Genomic DNA, 4,913 nt, shown 5'->3' with positions numbered 1-4,913 from the left:
TCATTTCGAGCAGCGGAATTATATCTTTAGGTGAAATAATCTCACGCAGTATGTATTGAATGACATCTTTTGTTTGCGTAATCATTGAAGAGTTGTCGTCACATTGTTGGAACTGCGGGGATTTACCCCAAAACACCTGTAGGGATTTGCCTCATTTCGCCATTTTCTGACAGATACGTCTTTGTTAATTTTTGGGACAACTGAAACAATTATTTCTGCAAGAAAAGCTTAGGAGCGGTATCAACGAGTTATTCGTTGATTCTTCTTTTCGAACACTGCATAATTGAATATTCAAATAAACATCAGAAATGCTGCCGCCGGAACGCATATTCTTGGAATAATAAGTTACAATACGACAAACCTGTCACCTGGTGGTCAACACCTAAATCGATTGCAGTCAATCCAAATTCTCTGTGCGGGTTTTTGGCCCACGCGCGTCTTTACCCTGCATCTTCTTAAACACGTGTTGTAATGTGTGTTTTGGAGTTTCAGTAACACATCGTCCAGTTTCTTTCTGCATTTCGACAATGTTTTGCCGGTATATCTGTAAACGGTTCCACGAAACTGTTCAAATCAAATATTACGAACACTCATTGAACCAAGTCTGATTTGCATCGTCATAACGTCAGCACATACTGCTATGTCTCCGATGCACCATTTGTATAGCGACACATCTATCAGCGAATCGTGTTGTCTGGTGGACCTCTTTCATTTTAGAACCTGGCTGCTGGACTATTGAATATCAACAGAATTCATTCGCTACCACGCTAGGCGCTGTACGCTTCTGAACAGCGGCTCACTCAAAAAGGAACTAAATAAAAAATTATCAGTTCCGAGCAACTTTCATACGGAGTGTTCATTACACCGTCGAATAAATCGGGAATGGTGCTTACAGAGCGGTTATATAGCACTCATCGATCTTCTTGAAACGACAACAAGGTCGTATCAACATCGAAGATAGCAAAAATGGAAAACACTAAATAATTAAAAACAGTAACCAATATCCCTTGCTAATGCCACTATAGCGCCGTGTGGTCTACTGTTCATCACACCATTGACATATCAGAAATTTAATTATTTACAGACTTAGTAAATTAATCAATGCAATACACTGGGCTTAATTGATCTATATACTGACAGGAAGTATTCCTGCAAAAACAAATAATTTGCTCAAACAATAATGCATTATTATTATTATTATTATTATTATTATTAGTAGTAGTAGTAGTAGTAGTAGTATTTTGTATCCTGGACGGTACAATAAAGTTATTTATGAGTACAAATCTTTCTGCAATAAATACACAGGACTTTGTACTTGTTAGATTGATTTTAAGGCCCAGAATTCGGCAGTCTTGATTGCTGGAACATTTCTTGAAACCAGATCATCCAGCTTGCAGGCTTCAGGCAACTTCGGGCAGACCAAGACGTGTTGAACACCTTGAAGTTCTCCACATTCGCAGGTTGCATCTCCAGTAATTGTAGCCACACCGTTTCAAGTTTTGTTTGCACCGCGTCACTCCATTTCGCTGTGTGTTGACTCTTCCACGTCTGGTAGGGCAGTTGGGAACCAACAACTGCTTTAGCTATTATTTCCTGTTGCCCTGTTTCGCGAAAGTTCTATTCGGCATGCAGAAAGTGATTGTTTCAGTTTTTTGAAGAAAGCTTCACGACTTCTGCCTAGGACATGATGCTTCGCTTCCGGACTTGTAGTGCTTGGTACAGTTTTTTTCCCTCTCAACCTCTGCCGTTGTTCTTCGTCTAATATCAGGGGGTGCTATCTGATGCTAGATATTGTCAAATGGAGTTAGTCGTAGGCAACCAGTTATAATGCGGCCTGTCTCGTCTGCCTCATTAAGAGGGGGTCAACGTGTCTGGTGTATGCGTTGTTCTTACAGACTGGTGTCACATATTCTGCCGTGGAGATACATAGAGGTAGAGCAGAAGACATACGTAGAAGATTTGGCTGAGCCCCCCACCCATGTGCTGTTAGTGAGTTTGCATATGATATTATTTTAACTGCAGACTTTGAGCTTCTTGCTCTCGCAATGGTCTTTGAAAGTAAGTGTGCGGTCGAGATTTAGTTCGAGGTTGCTACTTTTCCCTCCAAGTTACTTCCACTTTTTTCCTAGCTTGTGTATTTCTCAAGTGAAATTCATAGACCTGTGTTTTGAATGGGTTAAGCTTTAGGTGGTTATTGTCTTAGTATTCTTGCAGATCTTCGAGTATTGCAGTGGAATACGAAAGCAAGTAAGATGAGTAGGAGTAGACTGTCTGTCCTCCTTAGACGATATTGTGATATTGTCGTTATCATTAGAATGGCAGCTGCTAAAAACCACACTACTATAGCGACGAGCGGCTAAACAGGTCTACAGATCCGTATTGAGAAGACAGTATATGGCAAACACCAAGGCACCTCGTAGATGGATAATAATGGGAGGAGGGAATATGTAGAAAATGGAGAGATTTAAATACGTAGGAATGTGATAGAAACTGGTCCAAAAGAAAAATAAGCGATTGGGACACGAATAAACAAGATGAATTTAGCATACAAAATATGAACATCTACAATAAGAAGAATTTTTCCATGAATGCAAAGTTGAAACATCACCAGATAATGATCCGTCCTGAAGCCTTGTAAGCAGTAGAAACTATGGACTAAGTGGAACAAAGGTTTCTCGGGAGGATATTAGGACTTCGAACAAACAAGAGGCGGTCGATGTAGAAGACGAGAGAACCAAGAACTTTATAGCCAAGTAGGGAGAATATCGGACACTATCTGGAGGAGAAAGAGCATGTTCTTTGGACTCATCCTTAGAATGGACCAGAGAGAGCTGATATACAGTTTCTTGCGAACAACAAAACCAAAGAACCCCGGATCCATGAAATACAAGAGAACTGGGAGAAATGGAAATACAGGAAACATATGTGCAATAGGATGGTTTTAAAATAAAAATCATAGGTTTCCAGGCCTGAATTATGTCCGTGGAAAAATCGTCATTAACTGAAGTGTGAAGAAAGCTGCCAAATACGAGAATGAAAGAATATTGAACAAAGATGAAGACCAAAGGAAGCGAAGCTGATCCGAATTAACTTGGTCTCCAGATAGCTGAAACAAAACGACGAAACCGAAGAAGAAAAAGTTGTCAGGGATAGGAATTTAAAAATTTCAACAAGATATACGTACCAAAATGATTAATTTTTGTTATTTATTTATAATTTTAAGTGAAAGTGATTTGAAATGCGGAGGTCGCCTCAAGAAACAGGTGAAGCAGCGTTCACCTTCAGACATTGCTGTTGGGAAATTGATATCAGGATCGACCTATGACGATGGTTATAGGAAGACGACGCCAAGACCGTCATATCTGTTCCATGTTGCAGTATCTGTGTTATTTCGAATCACAATGCACTGTTTTTTGGGACGTGCACGAAGCGAGATCCAGAAGCCGGGAATTGCAGGGCGAGCTGGAATTCTAAACTCACTCATCGGTGAGATAAATGCCTGTATCAGGTAAACTTGGTACCAAAGCCATAAACCCTGGACTGCGCAGCAGTGGAAGAATGCCATTAGGTCGGATGAGTCTTGTTTCACACTGTTTCCAACTTCCGACCGAATTTACGCGAAAGAAGATTATTGAAACTTCCTGGCAGATTAAAACTGTGTGCCCGACCGAGACTCGAACTCGGGACCTTTGCCTTTCGCGGGCAAGTGCTCTACCATCTGAGCTACCGAAGCACGACTCACGCCTGGTCCTCACAGCCTTACTTCTGCCAGTATCTCGTCTCATACCTTCCAAACTTTACAGAAGCTCTCCTGCGAAACTTGCAGAACTAGCACTCCTGAAAGAAAGGATACTGCGGAGACATGGCTTAACCACAGCCTGGGGGATGTTTCCAGAATGCGATTTTCACTCTGCAGCGGAGTGTGCGCTGATATGAAACTTCCTGGCAGATTAAATCTCTGTGCCAGGCCGAGACTCGAACTCGGGACCTTTGTCTTTCGCGGCAAGTGCTCTGCCAACTGAGCTACCCAAGCACGACTCACGCCCCGTCCTCACAGCTTTACTTCTGCCATTACCTCGTCTCCTACCTTCCAAACTTAACAGAAGCTCTTCTGCGAACCTTGAAGAACTAGCACTCCTGAAAGGATATTGCGGAGACATGGATTCTGTAAAGTTTGGAAGGTAGGAGACGAGGTACTGGCAGAAGTAAAGGTGTGAGGAGGGGGCGTTAGTCGTGCTTGGGTAGCTCAGTTGGTAGAGCACTTGCCCGCGAAAGGCAAAGGTCCCGAGTTCGAGTCCCGGCCCGCACACAGTTTTAATTTGCCAGGAAGTTTAAAATAATAATGTTCAAACCTATCTAAAACTGTGCAATATATTTTCCGTAATAAATAAATTGCTACGGTGAGATAGATCCTAACTCACGATACGTGTGAGACGGAAAAGGAAAGAAAACAATGTGTTTTTCTAAGGTGAATATAAAAAGAAACAAATTTGGTGACAGTGATTGTCCTAGCTGGTGTTACCAGGTAGCCTAAAAGTGTTGGAGCTCACAGCGGCGCCTGTAGGGGGCGACAACCACGGCAGCGGGGCGGGTTCAAGGCGTCAGGGAGTGAAATTGCCCCGCGGTGCGAGCCGGCGCCCGCAGTCTCCTCCTAACAGCGGGCGCGCGCATTAAAACACACCCCCGCAGCGCTTTGTAGCTGCCGGCGCCCTGCTAGCCTGCGCACTACATTTAGCCAAATGCCAGCCCCAGCTACCTGCCGTATGATTGTCGAACGTTAGCACTGCTGTCGATTGAACTGCATAGAACACGTTCTATATTCCGACGCCGCTATACTCCTCACTCCACGTTAAATGTGTCATTAACTTGTTTTACCCTTTCCTTTGACGTTGCCAAGCGAGGTGGCTCAATAG

At 43.0% G+C, this 4,913-nt stretch overlaps 1 non-coding gene across 1 annotated transcript; it reads left to right on the top strand.

Moving 5' to 3' along the window:
• The first annotated feature begins 4,233 nt into the window (after window positions 1–4,233).
• On the top strand, window positions 4,234–4,309 carry Trnas-cga (transfer RNA serine (anticodon CGA)). Its single transcript has one exon. It is a non-coding gene; the product is annotated as a tRNA-Ser (tRNA).
• Window positions 4,310–4,913: the final 604 nt, after the last annotated feature.

The sequence above is a fragment of the Schistocerca serialis genome, chromosome 9 (genome assembly GCF_023864345.2).
Source record: "Schistocerca serialis cubense isolate TAMUIC-IGC-003099 chromosome 9, iqSchSeri2.2, whole genome shotgun sequence".
Classification (NCBI taxonomy): domain Eukaryota; kingdom Metazoa; phylum Arthropoda; class Insecta; order Orthoptera; family Acrididae; genus Schistocerca; species Schistocerca serialis.
The sequence above is the reverse complement of the archived record's forward strand: the minus strand, read 5'-3'. Positions and strand labels throughout refer to the sequence as shown.